This window comes from Ptychodera flava, unplaced genomic scaffold, assembly GCF_041260155.1.
Source record: "Ptychodera flava strain L36383 unplaced genomic scaffold, AS_Pfla_20210202 Scaffold_43__1_contigs__length_1316584_pilon, whole genome shotgun sequence".
NCBI lineage: Eukaryota > Metazoa > Hemichordata > Enteropneusta > Ptychoderidae > Ptychodera > Ptychodera flava.
This window is the reverse complement of record NW_027248365.1, coordinates 1,211,314-1,229,665: the sequence shown is the minus strand read 5'-3', so window position 1 is coordinate 1,229,665 and position 18,352 is coordinate 1,211,314. Positions and strand designations below refer to the sequence as shown.

General features: G+C 38.8%; 2 long non-coding RNA genes across 2 annotated transcripts; one reads left to right on the top strand and one right to left on the bottom strand.

The window, feature by feature from the left end:
• Positions 1-7,126: 7,126 nt before the first annotated feature.
• LOC139128108 (uncharacterized) lies at positions 7,127-12,649 on the bottom strand. The gene is made up of 3 exons (XR_011551194.1): positions 12,491-12,649; positions 9,758-9,836; positions 7,127-7,264 (listed from the first exon to the last, which is right to left on the bottom strand). It is a non-coding gene; the product is annotated as an uncharacterized lncRNA (long non-coding RNA).
• Positions 12,650-13,044: 395 nt separating this feature from the next.
• LOC139128114 (uncharacterized) lies at positions 13,045-18,031 on the top strand. The gene is made up of 4 exons (XR_011551198.1): positions 13,045-13,168; positions 16,970-17,034; positions 17,632-17,719; positions 17,994-18,031. It is a non-coding gene; the product is annotated as an uncharacterized lncRNA (long non-coding RNA).
• The last annotated feature ends 321 nt before the right edge of the window (positions 18,032-18,352 follow it).

Below are 18,352 nucleotides of genomic sequence, written 5' to 3'. Positions count from 1 at the left end.
ACCTTAATTCCAATTCGATACAGTTATTTCCGACCTAGTAATGAAAAAATACTTGGCCACGCCCCAAATGAAATGGGAAAATTGGACATTTGGTATATTGGAAATGTGCATTGTTGGAAATAGAGTTTGTCAGAGGGAAATTTTAATGGCCGCAAAGTGCCATCCTAAGTATACACACCTATACATATACAGTATACATACCTGTTTCCTATATTTCAATCTCAGCCCAAAGATTTTAGATTTAGAAATAGGCCTAAATGTTAATAGTCAAGATGAGAAAACCAGTTGAAAATTGAAAATTAGTTCCATTTCGATTTTCTTTTTTGAAAATGCAAATTGGTTTATTGGTTTGGCGAAATGTGCCACGGATTATAATACTTGACGATAACAGTTTTGTTGTAACATCTTCTGCAATTCTGTCATCTGACTTGTCAGTGCAATCTGTCCATGTCCCAATCATACCAGAGTTCAAAATTATCTATTGGTCAACACACAAGAGATGATATGCATGTATCTACAAAGTGTGTTCACTTATCTAGAATCAGTGAACAATTCCCCTTATATCTGCTAGGATTTTTTTGGAAAATCTTCCAGACCCCCCAGGGTATCAAATGGTCCACCCTTAAGTTGGCGGCACCTGAGCGGTCTTAAAATTCATTTCAACTTCGTGGAAAGTATTTCAGGTTGTGATACACTAGCCCTACTGGTATGTCGAGTGTCTGGCTGGGGCTTTGCCCTCACAGTTGCCCAGTGATGAGGTACAGTACTGCAATCATGCAGTGTAGGCTGGTCGAATTTGAGTTTGACTTTGGGTCTATAAAATCCTACTTTTCGCCTTGCTCGATTGACAACATAACACTGTAAGGCACTTAATTTTTCAAATGTTGAATAACACAGGAAATTTTCACTATAACTATTTTCAATAACCTTTGGGTTGGGTAGTTGACACTGCTACAGAAAAAAAAACACATAAGATGGTTCCCGCTAGATCAAATAGAACCATGCATTTCTGTCTTTCCAATGCTACAATGTTTTCTCTTGCGCCCCTTTCTCTTGCTTGTTCTTAGAAGTTCTATTTTGTTCTTTGAAGTTTAATGGATTTGTTGCACCTGATCAAAGTCACTGGACTGAAAAAATATCACACATGCACAGTCATCCCCTATTCACTGATTTGCCTTCTCTTCAATATAATTCATTGTCATGGATAAGGTAATTGTATTTCTTCATAACTATCTTCGCAAACAACCTAAATATGTCTAACCACATATACCCAAACAAAACGAAATGAACATATGTAAACTAGTAAATGCGGCAAAATTAAACCATTTATTCAATACAAAAAAGTTCCTGTATACAAATTGTCATTCATTTTCTTATTACATTGTTTCAAAGCACTTTACAATTTCAGTTCAATGAAATTCCATTTACATACAATCCATATAAACTGATATGACATTCGATTGTAATAAATATCAGTACTGCTAAAGGGAATCACTTTGTAGTTACACACTACATGTAAAATTTCACCGGGTGTGGAATGACACACATTACTTTCTCTCAGTTTATAGTATCAAATCCTGCTATGAATTTACTCTGAATCCTCTGAACTGGAATGAAGGATGCAGGGCCAGACATTTCAAATGCATTCTTACACCAAACCTCTACTGGTTCTCCATAGTATTTTTTTTATTATGTTGCTGAAACCATTGTACCTTTGCTGAAATAAACACTTCTGGTTTACCATCAAATGTTAAACACTGTGAAAAGTAGTACTCTCAGGGCCAGAAAATTACGCTGGTCCGAGGTCCCGGACCAGTGATTTTTTATCCCGGACCAGTATAAAATTACCCCTTAAAAGTCCGCGGACCAGTAGGAAACGGGAGTCAATTTACTTCGCAACGGAGTTTCCAGTGTTTTTCCAAGATTGTGTTCTTGTGTCTTTTGACGCAAAATTGGAAACTACCGGTACGTCCCTCAAAATACGGGAGTAACTGGGACGCACTAAAATCAGGCCTAGAATTTCACTGACACCAAGAGTCCATTGTGAGACTACGTCTTCTAGCTACAAAATCAGTTACTCTGTAGCGATTCATGATATGAGCAAGGCGATGTGCGTCCACTAGCCACTGCACTGGGCCTGGGCCATGAACTCATCTACATGTAAAATGTAACGTGGCAAAAACCAGACCGTAGTCTCACCTAAAAATATCAGCAACCCCAAAATTGTGTGAAAATATTATATCTCTGACTATCAAAGTAGTATTTTGCAGTAAATTTCTCTGGAAGGAGTCTCATTATAAGTTTCCGATCGTCCGTAGCAGGCAAGCTTCAGAGTTTAGGAGGTCACCATGCTGACTTCCTTATATAGTCAAGACCCCCTAGCTCGATTGTAGCTGACCTTAACAAGAACCGCCTAGCTTGTCAAAACAGCTTTATGGCAATTTGCTATTGATATCAAAGGAAAAAGTTCTTCTCAGATATTTGGTGTTTTCAACCTTTTTTTTGCATTTTAAATGGAAAAGAATCAATCGCTGGGCAATTATAAAATGAACTTTATAGCTATAGTAAAAATAAAATGTTAAGTGTGTGTACCAGAACTTGAGAAGTCTACCAAGTAAATGTTTATGCAGAGTGTCTATATTACAAAGATTGACAGTTTTTGCTGTATGTAAATCCCAAGCAAATCTGATAGAAATGCATATATAACATGAGTACGAGAAATGAATCATTCTCGTATTGTTATGCAAATTTTTGAGGACCAGTGGATTTTATCGTGGGACCAGTGAAAAAAAACGGGTCACTGGTCCTGGGACCAGTGGGAAAAAAGGGAAATTTTCAGGCCCTGTACTCTACTATGCCTGGTCTAAGTGGCCCATTATCGAAGTCAATCTTGCCACCCAGTGTACACCATCGTGCCAAAACATATGAAGATCTCCTGTACCGTGAGTCTTCAGAACCTAACACATTTTCTGCTACTTTGACTGCTACACATTTCTTTATGTAACCACTCACAGTTTGCAGGACAGATTCTCCAAGTACAACCCGATACATCTCTCTAAGATTGTGACCCATGATGGTTCAAGGAAATCCATACAAACAGGCCCCACCATACTGAACAAATGCATTGTTTTCAGTGCTATGGACACATCAAAATCAGTACTTCCAGTGACATTTTACGAAGCTGTGTCATTGCATCTTCATTATCACTACCTCTTTGGATATGTAAATTTGCAAAGGGATTTCCCTGACAAGAGAGTGGGAAAAATTCATTGAAATCCTGGTAATCTGCTGGCCTTGGCGTGTAATTTAACAGCTGCTCATTTACAAATTTCCGCATTATTTGTATCTCAATTGATCTATGGTTTGCACAATAATCTGAAAGTATTCCATTATATCGCTCATATGGGAAGGTCCAGAAAGAATAAACTGGTCCATAATCTAAAATGCAATCAACCAAATGGGTGTGATAGTGCATATTTGGCGTCACCTTTTCTGACCCATAAAGCTTCTCAAACTGGCGACAAAACTGCATTAAGTAAGAATGGCCTTTAGCAATGTTACTCAAAGTTACCACTGGAGAACACAGAAGACGACAAGCCAATACAAAGAAGCGCCACATCTCCATATCTTTTGCAGGTAAAATTCCTTTCAGAGAAAAACACTGAGAAAAGAATGATCCAATGCTTCCATTGGTCAGCAGTGAATCCACCAAAATTTGTAGCAATTTTAAGTGGCATTCTTCCCATTTCTGAAGGAACTTTGGCACAGTCAATCTTTTGTTGGATGGTTTCTAGCTGAGATTTTGAAATTTTAGGTTTTTCCTTGTTTAGCCATACATTCTTCATTATGTGTTTGCCAGTTCCTAGAAATAAATTGTGAAGTGGATCAATCACATGAAATCTAACACAGTCAAAATATGTTAGTTGAATCAATGATGTATACCGTACACCATACTCTGACACTAATGAATCCCTATCAGTTTTTGAGGTCTGTTCATCAGTTTCTATTGCCTGATTACGGTGCCGTGCGTTATGCCTTCTGTTAGCTGGTTCAAAACCACCATAGTTGATTTTTTCACCAAAATTCCCAGTGATAAACTCCTTCTCACATTTAGAGCATCCCTTTTTAGCCATATGACCAACAAAACCACAAAGTTTTCTTGTAGCTGGCACATCTGATACAATATTTATCAAGGCAGCATGAAATTTACAAACTATCTGTTTTCCTGATTCTGTTATAGAACATGCTAACCCTTCATCCATAAAAGCTTGAGTTCATCAATTAAAGGTCCCAGAAATGGGTTTATATTCAATGTTGGTTCCCGTGGCCCAGGTATTAACCCGACAAGAATTACATTTTCCTTTTTGTACCTCTCTGCACGTGGCAAGTTAAGAATGATTAGATACAATGCTCCTACACTGTATGGAAGGTGCTTGAAGGGGCAAAACCAATCTAAGTTTAATTGCATTGCATAATTTTTGGGAGCACTTAAGAATGGTTTGCCCTGCACACTTTGAAACTCTCTCCAAATCCTTCCATCATACACATCTGACATAACACCAGGAGATGGTCTCCTATCTCGCCACATTTCACATTTTTCTACAAAACCATCTCTTTTGACCAGATGTGACAAAGAATGCAGGACAGATTTGAAACAGTAAACTTTAAAAGGGTACAAACGCTTCTTATTTCCTTTGACTTCTACCTCTTTAAGCAAAGGTGCCCCACATGGTTGCCTGTGCCTCTTCTGTCTATGAGCGGGAAACTCTCGATATTTGCAATTGACTGGTATGTTTTGACTGCCAACTCTTTTGTAGCAGTCATCAAACTTGTAAATGGAACTGCACTTTTGGCAAACAACAAATTTGGTGAAATTGTCTTCATTGAAACCCAGCATTTTTTTAGCTTGTAGAGGCTCATAGGCAGGAGAACAGAAAAGGCAGCCATACATGGGAACAGTTGCCCTATAAAAAGGAACATCATTCTAAAAAACCCAAGTATCAATAACATGCATGTCTCTGTCAAATTGTGGAAATACCATAGGTAAGATAAAAACAGACAGAACCAATTAGCAAGTGCCAATAGTCTTGGGTCATGTGACTCCTCTGCAAAAACTGAAGCATAGAGATTTGACGAGTCCAACTGTTCAATAAAATCTTCATTGAGTTCATTCTCATTTATAGTGTCCCAAATCTCAAAATTACATTAATTGCTAATGAAATCCCTTTCCTCCTCTACACTGGGCTCACAGAAGTATGCTTGATCTTCTTCCTCCGATGTTTCCATGAAAGCCTTGATGTTCTCTTGTTGAGTATACTTTTCTGAGTTTTCTTCAGTGCACAATCCAAGGAAATCACATATAGTGTTGCTTTGTCCACCATCGTTGGTGGTGATATCACGCAGAACATCACCGACATCACGTGGTTCATCGTCTCCTTGCTTAATGTCTGCAACTGTAGTCCAACTGTTCGAAATTTCATTGAAATATTGTCTGCGGTGCCGCTTGTAGACCTTTGTTACCAACTCTTCATCACAGTGTGGACAGTGTTTTCTTTTTGCATCCATTTGATCACTACATAAAAGAAACACATTGAAGGCGAATTAGAAGATTGTTCACTGATACTGAATCACTAACAAATACCATACATATTCAAGCTTGATTGTGCATACATATTTTTTATGGAACTGGATATCCAATACAAGTGATTTTCAACAAGAAGTCACAAAATACATGACAAGCGACATAACGGCTGATAGAAATCTGCTGTGTTGTGTACAGAATAACCATTTGAAACACATGTGTTGATGAAGAAGGTATAAATATTGGATAGCTTATTTCAGGATGGTCTGACAAAAAAAAGGCTAATGCTGCAAAAATACAAAATTGCAAATTTCATCACATTCAGACAAACCTGGGAACCTGTATACTAAATATCAACGCTATCAGCAGTCCAGGTCATTTCCGAAATCAGTGACTCATTATGACAATATATTCCAACTGTTAGCCAATCATCAACCAGAATACATCATTAATAAAGTATGTGTCACAAATTATGTGCCAAGTGTGATCGGCATGTTTTGGCTTCCCATTAAGCCTGTGTCCCATCAATTTCAACAAATTTTGACTGTCAACATGCTCCACGTGCTCTCAGAAGATCATGACCAAAAATTAGTGTGATATGTGTGAAAATATTCGAAATATGATGATTCATTTCTTCCCCAACTTTATCGATTTCTCTCAAGTACTGAGAATCATTTTGTAGATGTTTGTCATCTCTATTGGAAATACTGTTATAAAGGTTATTTGTGTAGGTATACATGTGGCATTTTGCAAGACGTAAAAGCAATGTCAAAGCTTTAAAATGATACCCTGTTGTGGTTGTCTGAGCCAGACTAAAAATTGTAAGCATTTTTAAAAAAATGTGTGTCGACAATGTGGCCAATCTGATAGAAAATATTACGATAAAGCAATACCAATTTTGGAAAGACCCAGACTGATCAAGAGCATAGTTTTTTGAGAAACAATTTTTGTACCAAAAATGGCAAAACTTTCCAAAAGATGCAAAGTTGTAGGTTTTATCATAATTGCAACACATCACATTTTTATTATCTTTATGAACCTAAATAGCAATTATCAAAGCTATCAGAAAAAGATTTGGTCACAGGTGAAATATTTTTTAACCAAAAATGACAAGGATTGCCTTTAAAATACAAATTTGCATATTCCTGGTCAATTTAAACAAATCTTGAAAGGTCATCCCAAGGGACCTTTATTCCAAATATCAAAGTTGTATGACCAGTAGTTTTAAAAGAGAAATTTAACAGGGCATTTCGAAGAAACTTGGAATGTAAAACGTTGACAGATATCGAACATTGGATGACAGACGACACCATACATACATAAGCTCCATGTCACTAACTGCTGAAGTAAAATATGCAAAGCTGTAGTATTGTTGGAAAAAAGCTTCAAGAGTAGCTTCACTTCTATTGTACAGGTACAGACACGGTTTATTCAATGAATACTTGTGCAAACAATAGATAAACTATGTATGGGTTCTAAAGATCAGCAGGTCACTGGTGCTAATACCTGTTGAGTCTGGTCACATGATACAGTGTACTTTCCCCATAGGAATATTTGTTGTGTACAAACATCAGTGGTTTATTGATGGAATGTGAATGCTTAACTATTTGATGGCATGCAGAATCAGAGACAATTAACGCTAGATCAGATAGATGGAAATACTGGTTGATTACGTAGATGTTGCTGAAAAAAAGAAAAAGAAACAAGGTATCATAAGCTTTGATCAACATCGCAAATGTAATAACTTATTTCAGCAGCTTAAGACACCTACATTTTATATGAATAGAACATGAAGTCTTTGCACTACAGCTTCTAAATAAATCAATGCTTGACATACAATTTTCCCAACATTTACAGAATTTTAAGATTTTGATGTAGTTTTTAGGCCATGCACAAAAGCTTACAATGCCTCAGGCTACTGGTGTGTCATTAATGGTATTTCTTTCAAGGAATCCTGGAATTGTATCCTGAGATGCTTTTTGCAATAAAAAATGCCATAGACAGCACTATTTAACAGCGCATGGAAGATCACAGTGTCTCAAAGTGTGTCACAAATAAGAATATTTAAATGTAGAAGAAATAACTAAATTGCAGCTGATGATAAAAAAATAACAAATTCATATTTGCAACATATCCCTAAAGGCTGTAAAGCTCCAATTAAATGCAACTTTTAGCTATTTTGTCAGTATTTTTGTTCTGTTTACTAACTGCAATTTCTTGTTTGAATCCATGTATCAATATCATCCTATATACATACAGTAATCATGGTTATTATGGAAAAGTAAATTCAAGCACCCAAGATTCAAGTAAGGACTAGAATTAATTTGTCATAAATAACAAAGATGATTACAAGGATTCAGGCTGCTCTGAGAGGCAGAATGCTTGGTATTTTACAATAGAATACTAGCTATTGTCCAATTGTGAAAGTCGCCTTTGCTTTACCCAAAACATATTAATGTTAATAAATAAAGTTTCAATCTCCTCGATATACAATAAGATCTGTCTCCTATGAACAAAGGAGGTCTGTATTCAGTATGGTCATTTCACTTGAAATAACAATATTTTGAAACTTTCTTAATTATGGGTACAATATACTCTATATCGCCGTCAAGATGGCATTTCCCAATATGTACATGTAAAGGGTGAGCAGTGTAAAGTTGCATTTACTTTTATATGAATGGCGCTTTTATACAGCTCACAGAGTGGATTTTGTTTCATATAAATTATTTTCCTGCCATTGTTTATGAAATTGCTGACACTCACATTAAAATACAACACTGTTATGTTTAATGTGTGAACACTCTCTACAAAGCTCTCTGACTAACATCAAAACTTTTCAGCATCCTCAAAAAAAAACATACACTGCATGGCCCTCATAACTATTCATTTAGTTTTTTCACTGAAATTTCAATGTTTATCTCTCTCTGATCCAATGGAGGTAGCTCCATGGTGATCTCTATTTTTTTTAAAAACACTCAACGATTTCAACAGGCTTTTCATTCATTACAACTGTTTCAAAAGTAAAACCCTTACTATTAGTGCTTTTATCTACAATTAGCTCATAATTTCCAGTAAACTTATTACCAGTTTTGCAAGGTTGCTACTCAATAGAAATACATCTGTTGTTTAGTGGCCGTGCCTGCAAGTACTTTGTTATTAACATATTTAAACAAATTGACAACTGACGTTTTAATTATCCCTTCATGGCCATAAGTAAACAGTGATGGCGATCAAACATAACCGTATGGAGTGTGTGTATTCAAGACAAGTGTTTTAAAACGGTGGCATACATCAACACCCTTTTTGGTCTACTAGAAAGGAAGCCTTGAATGATATCCAAATCAAACAGTTAATTAATGTGGAGAATATGAGGTTGCATTTTTATTGAACACTCAGCTAAAATCAATGCAACACATCAGGTCAAGATATCGTGTTTGGATGGAAATGTGTACAGACTGAATATATATCAGTTTACAGATTGATGAAATGGAATATTTTCACACATCCGGTTACACTCTCTGTTTAAATCCTCAGTGTCAAATCTACCATCAAATACATTCAAATTATTTGCAAAAGTTTGACCATTTGCATAATTTGTGGGTTGTTGTTTCATTTGCCTAGCCCTTCCCAAGCTTGTTTTGCATCTCCCGAATAAAGTTGCCCCTCAATGTGAAGTTAATACTGAGGTTTAGCTTTCTACAATTTTCTCTAACTGCAATCCTCATTTATCAAAAGGCTTGCCAGTCATATGTGTGAAACAACATTTTTTGTCATTCAAACACACTTTAAGTTAGCCATGCTAAAAGGTGTAGAACAAGAGACTCTAAATAATATTTAGAACCAGAATACTGAAAAAATTGCCTAAAATTACACATGTCTCTCTATTGTCATGGACTGTCAAAGCCCACTTCAGATAGTTTCAGACTTTAGGCACCTGGACAGAAAATCATTCACTCCTAATCAGATACAATATGAAAGCCACAACCTTCATTGTATAATATGCATTTTTAATACCCCTACTTGACATATGTTGACAAAGATGACTGGAGGTCAATCACAGGTGTTGACAAAGATAAGAGGAAGTCGAGCACATTGTCACAGATTGAGACTATGCAAATCAACAGTGCACACCTTGGACAGTGAACACGCATCACTTGAAAATTTGTCTATACTCACCTATAGCACTCACAATCAGAGATATGTCCCACTGGAATTGCGTAATACAAGGAAATTGGTGATGAGAAAGTGGATGGTGCTGAAAGAAAAAAGAAGGAATACTGAAACATCGTTTTTCAGACTGGTCTATCAACTATTCAAAAAAACTTAGTTCCTACTGAGCAAACAAATATCACTTCCCCGGCGCTAATAAGTGTACATTACGCATTAGTGATGCATCTCTGGCATTAAAACGTGTTTACCTGTTGACTTGACAAGACAAAAGAAAAAATAACCCCCGCTTTCAGTTTCTGAAAGAATTCATTCGTTTGACGACCAGAACTAATATTTTGAACGCAATGGAAGCGGGAGTACGCAATGCATGTAACTCAAACTTTTTTTTTTCTGCGAACCCGCATCTTTGAGACTGGGCATAGACACACACACGCCTGTGATCATGTGTCATGATAAAAACGTTTCTCCTTATTTTTCAACAAAGTAATGACACGTACCAAAACCCTCAAATGTGTTTACACTTACGAAGATCGTCGAAAGAAATACGCCGGAGACGTAATAACAAAGCGAAGAAGCTAGGATTGACCCGAACGATGTCAACAGTCTACAGCGTAGTACAGGCAAGGTTCTGAACTACAGGCTGTAGTCAGAGTCAGCCAAGCGCCGTCGACAAATTTTCCCCGAAGATTTTTTCTCAATTTAATGTACAGACAAGACAAAAGAACTTTTCATTTTTGATACTAAAACACATCGCCTCGACGGGTGACTCTGGTGTACGCGAGTCAGCCACATCACTTTTTCACACCTCCTAAGCTCTTCCATTCACGAACATGGTCTATAGGGCCGTTCTGACACAGCATTCAACAACGTTGTGAACGCCGTTGTTATGGTAAACAACGACGAAAACCACGTGTGAGAACAGTTAACGACGGTGCTGCGACGGCGTCGATCTACGGCGTCGAATTTCGTCAGACCTGCAACGGCGCGCCGACGCAAATTGTGTGTCAGAACGGTTAACGACGGTGTAAACGCCCTCTCGCGACGACTTTTGTCCAAAACATTACCTCTGACCTATCAGCTCGAGTGCACAGTACGCATAGCTGGACTCGACACGAACCATGGAAGACAACAGATCTCTCGCTCCCGTTCAATGCCCTCCAGCTTTCAGGGGAAATAACTGGTCGGAAGATGAAGTAGCCCTCCTGATTTCCTCCTGAAGCAGCATGTACATGAAACGCATGGTCGATCGCCTACGGCGTTCTTGAAAATTTCTTGCGTACTCGTCATGGTCAAACTGAAGTACGTTGTGTCCATGTTGCTGGGCATTCCTGAGGCGACGATTGAACTGTTGAATCCGTCTGGATCGCATATGAAGGTGAAAATACAGGAGACACGCCGCTACAGTTGCGTCCTGGACATCCGCCATTGTTGTTTTATCCAACCTGTACTATAGACATATATTGAACGTAGAGGGCGCAAAACACCGGTGTTTTCCTCAAAACACCGGAGGAAATTCCGTGTATGGACATAAGTAGAGATTAAGGGTTAATCCACAGGTGTTTACCAATCAAAACCGTTAGTTACCGGCGGGGTTGGTTTGGCTAGTGGGAACACAGTATATGTACTCGAATTTGATGAGGCTGATCCGATACTGCTAAAAACAGGTGTCAGCGACAAGCGTCGCGTGCAGCAGAGTACCTATTGTTCTATTCTGTCGATCAAGGTTGTCGAAAAATAGCAATACGGAAGTTTTGCAAGTGTCACGGTGAACAACAGAGAGGCGTCACTGTGCATTGTGCCGCAGTGATTGACCGGCCTGAGGCCGCCACTGACATCGATGTTTTAATCATAGCCGACCAATGACTACTTCAATTGTACAGAATATGACCAGTATTGAATATATTGTCGTAAAGTGTGATCAGTTGTAGCTACCTTGCTGTAGCTGGAGGTTTTGCCTGGATATTGCGACGGTTTAATCATTGGGGCTCTGCAAATCACCGGCCTTTTTCTGTCGTATTGACTGCGTAACCGACCGACGCTAGCTCAGCTGTTTGTCGCTTAGTTTGGATTCGCAGTCATCCTTCTTTACCGTCATTTCAAGTTGAGAACGCAGGGTCGTGATTATGACAACTCGTTGAGTCGTTGTCGCAGTCACAGCCAGATTGACTACATAAAACACCATATGCATTGTTTCGACATACACAAATGACATAATGTGTCATAATTGTAGTTCTGATCTCTCACTCAACTCGCTCACGTGTGCTTCACCTACGGCACTCCGTGTTCTACTTCGTGCGCCCCAGAAGAGAATGTGTTTGACATTTGCTCACACTTTCAACAATAAAATTTTCGATAGTCATTTACCAAGCAAGAATAAAAATAGGGCATCACTGTAGCTGTGCAAACTTTGGTACTACGGGAAGACCAATTGACCTAAGATCTCACGATATGTGGACATGTGGCCGTCATCGCTGTGTGAAACTCTAACGAGAAAAATGAAATTCCGATTTAAAAAAAATTGCTGTAGAAACTTTTCTTTAATTTCGCGCTCAAAAATTATGACACGCAAGTAGTAGATCAGAAGTGAATTTGTAAGATTTTAAAGCTCGAACTTTATCGAGGTTCAAAAATGAGCTCACCGAGGGTGCTTTACCGGTGTCATGCTATTCAAGCGACTAAACGATGCACGAGGCAACACGCTTAGCGTACACAACAGTTTACGAACACCTTTTTACTTACCTAGATCCTAGATGCTCGATATTTTTAGAGAGAATGAAGGAGTCGTTTTTGGAAATCTTCAACAACTTGACTTTTGATTGCGCGGGAGAGGCAGAGCTCGAGACAGCAGCCAGCAGCTACCGGAAGTTGTACACCAAAACATCCTCGATTGCTACCACTGACATTCTAACGTGAAGAAACGATGTCATAAAATAGCATGCAATAGTGGTATTTTAATTTGTGCACAGAAACACATAAATATATTGCTTGTTATCGATTCTATTTATATTTAAAGAAATAATTTTATTGTAATTTTCATAATTCTACATTAAAAAAAAAACTTAGTCGTACGAGGATATACCCAGAAGTCATTGTGCGATTTGCTCTAGTCCGCGAATTACAAATCTGTTCCTTCAGCAACAGTGTCTATAAGAAGATTATCTCCGCAAAGCAAGTTATCACCCAAAGTCATCACCGCTAGCATAATGCAGTCGTCGCCAATTTCAAGCGAATGGGCGTCATCATCGCCGAGTCCTGGCCGAGATCGCGGCCAAGATGAAGTGACAATCAGCAAGAATGAACTTCGGCGCCTGCTGAAAAATCAGGAGGAAATGTTAAAGAAACAGCAGCTACTAGAAGAAAAAACTGGCAATCGCTACGCAAGACCGAAGGAAAGTCAGACCATCGATCAAAGTGAAGGTAAGGATTTCCGAAATTAATTTTTACAAGTGTCGAGAGTCATTTTCGCCCCGGGGGGGGGGGTACTTCCATTACTTGCCAATATGTATACGTGCCGCCCAATGGGGTGGGTATTTCAGCAACTTGGTCTAAAATGGGGGTATCAATTCACAGTAAACCAGGGTCTAAAATGGGGTCGATTTTTGAGTGCCACAGTGAACAAATTCCAACTGTCAGTTCCCGTCTTCCAAGCACAGGGTTTTGAGCTGCACTCAATAAGCATCGATATCTTTTTGTGTGGCAGGGGAACGATTAAAGAGACCCCCTGGCTTTAGCCAAAATAAATGTAGACTTTGTTTTAAAACACTGTCACTAATTGGTCAGAATTCCATATATGGAAGAATTTTGCCCAATAGAAAATATCGAAACAAAGTGGCTCTACTACTACTCTCATAACAGGTCGACCATGGGAAAACTAGCAGTGCCTTATTGAAGTACGGCGAGGCTGCTTGTAGTTTGGAATTTTAAAAACCACCAGTTAGACTGTAACTGCAGATAAGTGATAATTTCAGAAGCTGGACAAAACTTTGGTGAGGGTGAAAGATAGTTTCTTTCACTCAATTTTTTTAGTATTTCCAAAAATGTTTTTGGGAAATCATGGCTTGGCCAGCAACAACAAAACCGTAAATGCAGTGTAGTGGTAAGCTCTGCCGGTAGCTCGGTCACGCAAATGCTTGCTTTTTACCCGATTACATTTTTGCAAATTTTGACACTATGACTTTTGACCTAGGTCAAAGGTCATAAGGTCTAAAATGGGGTCCTAAAATAACGAGATTTTAGGTCTAAAATGGGCCCCGGGTTTTTTACGTGCGGCCGCACACCCTACCACTTCTCAGAGCAGGTACCCCCCCCCCGATTTTCGCCAACCCTTACCGATAGTTCCATATTCGATCCCAGTATGGGTAACTGATCGTTTCGGCAAAGTTTTCGTCCTCTCAATTTCCAGCCCCAAGTCATTTCGGCACCTCAACCCCAGACGTTTCGCGATTCCTGTTTCGATTTTTTCAAACTATTTAGTAATTGGCTGAGCGCCTCATTCGCAAGCCGGACCTTTGCGTTCTGACAGTACTTTTATGTGCATTTTGTGTGAGTTTTGCCGTTTGTTACGGCACCACTTTCAAACTTTTGCCGTGTCGGCGGCTATCGCTATCGATAAACTTAGAAAAACAGATATATGAAGATGAAATGAAGCTTTTCCTTACGGGCTCGTACCATGTTCTCACAAAGATTAAAGCACGTACGTGATATGGTTGGCACTATAAATTTAAATACTTTTTACGCTCAAGCACTAGTTCTGTCAGGTAGCCGTGAGCGGTGGCGAAACGTCTTGTGGTGCCGAGACGACTCGGGCATGAAATAAGGAGACCGCAACGTGTAGAAAAAAATCGCAGCAATCAAATTCACTGAAATCAAATCGTGAGAATCGTTTGTACGCATCTTTGTCTTTTGAGGTTTACGTTCTCCGTGGATCACAACATCGAAAAGTTAGCTTAGCAGCGACAAATAAATAACAAATAACTTACAGGCGTAGAATCTCGCCTATCCCAACGCATCTGCTTTACACTGTTGGTGGGATAGTATTTGGTAGTGTAGGCAATGAGTCATTTCAGCATCTCAAAATTTCTGGCCACAGGTTGTTTCGGCACCGCACCGTGACCCAAGACGTTTCGGCATCCGTGTTTCGATTTGTTTTACATGGATGTAAAACATCCATGGTTTTACGTTGTTTTACCCTCAAACCACAGGCGGCAGATGAAAGTCCCCTGGGGTGGGGAGGAGGCGCTTTTTATGCAACGGTTTACCTTCTTTGATTTTATTAATTTTGACTATGATTAATATCTACTCCTGACTGTCTGACTGTTTTCAATACATACAATACCTTATCTCCTCTTCAACCAGTGCACATTTCACTGGCACTCTAATTGCTCCGCAAACATTGGCAACTTGTTAATGACTGCGCTTATCAGCGGATTAGCTTATTAAAGGGGAAGTTCACCAAGGATGATTTTTACATATGTGGTAGCTCTGTGGTCATTTACCCCAGAAAAGCTATTTTCACCATTTATAACTCGCCCGATTTTTACGAAAATGATAAAAATAGTACAGGAAAATGCCCATGTAATTTGAATCATGGGAAAAAAGCCCCAAGCTTGGAGCTTGCATCATGTGATATGGAAGGGACCATCTTCGGATGGGTATGGCCCCCACATTGTCCACTCACAGTAATGCAGTAGTAAACAACAACATAAAATCTGACAGTGGACAGTTTATCATAAGTGATTCACCGTTTATGCAAGGATATCAGTATAAACAAAAGTTATGTAAATACGCACAGCCTGGTTTAAGCATGGGTGAGTGGACAATGCCATACCCATGGAAAAATGGTGCCTTCCATATCACATTATGCAAGCTCCAAGCTTGGCGCTTTTTTCCCATGATTCAAATTACATGGGCAACTTCCTGTACTATTTCTATCGGTTTTTGTAAAAATCGTGCAAGTTATAAATGGCGAAAATAGCTTTTCCGGGGTAAGTGACCACAAAGCTAGCACATATGTAAAAATCATCCTTGGTGAACTTCCCCTTTAAGTTAACACCACAGGCTGTGGCGTTGACTCAATCACTTAATCCGCTGATACTGACAGCGGATTAGCAAGTTGGCAATGTTTACGGCGCAATTACAGTGGTGTATACACTTGTAAGTTGGAGAGGAGATAAGGACTTGTCGGTAATATATAAGCAGTCAGACGGTAATATATAAGCAGTCAGACGGTGTGGAGTCGAAATCTTTTATTTGAAATACCACAGTCAAAATTAAGCGGATTAGCTTATTAAGTCAACACCACAGGCTGTGGCGTTGACCCAATCACTTAATCCACTGATACTGACAGCGGATTAGCAAGTTGGCAATGTTAACGGGCAATTACAGTGGTGTATACACTTGTAAGTTGGAGAGGAGATAAGGACTTGTCGGTAATATATAAGCAGTCAGACAGTAATATATAAGCAGTCAGACGGTGTGGAGTCGAAATCTTGTATTTGAAATACCACAGTCAAAATTAAGCGGATTAGCTTATTAAGTCAACACCACAGGCTGTGGCGTTGACTCAATCACTTAATCCACTGATACTGACAGCGGATTAGCAAGTTGGCAATGTTAACGGCGCAATTACAGTGGTGTATACACTTGTAAGTTGGAGAGGAGATAAGGACTTGTCGGTAATATATAAGCAGTCAGACGGTAATATATAAGCAGTCGGACAGTGTGGTATCAAAATCTTTATTTGAAATACCACAGTCAAAATTAATAAAATTACTTGTTGTTTTAAAGAAGGCAGTCAGACATTTTGGAGTTGAACTTTATTTGAAATATCGCAGTCAAAATTAATAAAATAAATAAGGTAAACCGTTGCACAAAAACCCCCTCCTACCCAGCCCAGGGGACTTTCGTCTGCCCCCTGTGTTCAAACTAATGTAAGGTCGTAATCGAGTTACCTATGACCTGCACATTAACGTGCATCCTTATTTTTAGCCTTGTTGTTTCTGCACCCGGTCCGCTTTATGATTTTGCCGTGTCGGCTAATAAGTTCAAGATTTTATCGTACGGTTTATCATTTTCACATAGAGATTATACATTACCTAGGCATGGTTACTGTTATGATTCGCATATGTGAAGAATTAACTTATTGTTGATAGTCTGTGAGTGTTTACCACAGCATCCTTATTCTGTTCATCTCAAACTTTGATGTTTTTCTTCTCACAGAATGCAGTTCACACTGTATACAACGGCCTGGTAGAGAGCGGTCAAAGGTGGGACACAAGTAAGCCGTAAGTATCCATTAAATTTATTTTCTAGAGTGCATCCTTATTTTTAGCTGTGCTGTTTTTGCACCCAGTTCTCTTTAAAATTACGTGTTGGCCTTTTAGTTCGTACAGTTTCTTATCATTTTCACACAGAGATTATACATTACCTAGGCATGGTTACTCTTAGTGATTAAGTGTGGCGTTGACTCAATCACTTAATCTTACTCTTCATTGAATGTTCAGTGTCACCAATGATTAATTGTAATTTGTTTTCCCTAGTGAAAATTCCAATACCTTCCCAAATTATGATACTTATGATATTTGCCCTCAAGCAAAAGTGGGATAACCCTAAGACAGTGAAATAAATGTGTTTCTTAGACGGTGTTCTTACCTGAAATGTAATTGTTCTGTACCTCTAACTGTACTGTACATGTGGATATTTGTACGGCACAAGGGGGTGGTGGCATTCAGTGCAAATGACAATGTCTACCAAGTACCTATTGCATGATTGATGTCTTCAATGTGGAATTTAAATTGTATGGACCACTCAGTGGAGAAAAGTCTGCCTTGTACTTTTCATGGTTGCTTGCCAGGGTCTGACTGTTGCCATTATTCTTTCAGATTTGGTCACGAACTTAATCGCAATATCAATGTTGAGATAAAGAAAGCAGTAAAGAACAGCTTGAGGAGGATGAAGCTGTCATTCAGGGTGAGTTTGATCAAATGATAATGTATATCATTGGAGAAAATATTTGCTTGTGGTATGTTGTGGAATTTTCAGTTTAAGACAAGATGATAGGATGATCATGGATAGATCATGAGCTCAAAAGTGCAGTATTATAGACATACAGTCAAAGTTTAAGTTTTACATCAACTTAATGCATAGAGAATTCAATAACACATAAAGAAATAATAAAATATAACTAAGATCAAATGTTTACTTTCATTAATACCTCAAATTGACCATAACACCTTTTTTCCAGTTGCCATGAAGACGTATTTTTTTACCAAAAGGAAGGAATTGAATATATGACTGACTAGAGGGACCGGGATTTGGTTGCCCTATCGGAACCCCTATCGGAACGGTAACTGTAGGGGTTCCAGAGGGGGAAAAATTACTTTTCGCTACCATTCCCACCTCTGTTTTTGTCACTTTCTGAAGCGGCTCATCTTTCCGGAGGGAACAATTATGCCAAGCACGTCCAAAATATAGCCCTAATGCAGACAATGAAACTCCTATAATTCCTAAAACAAGATGACATTTATTATATCATTCATCACACTGTTGTGGAGGAAGGCTTGTACAGTCTGCTTCAGTCATACTATCATTAGTCATTGCTTC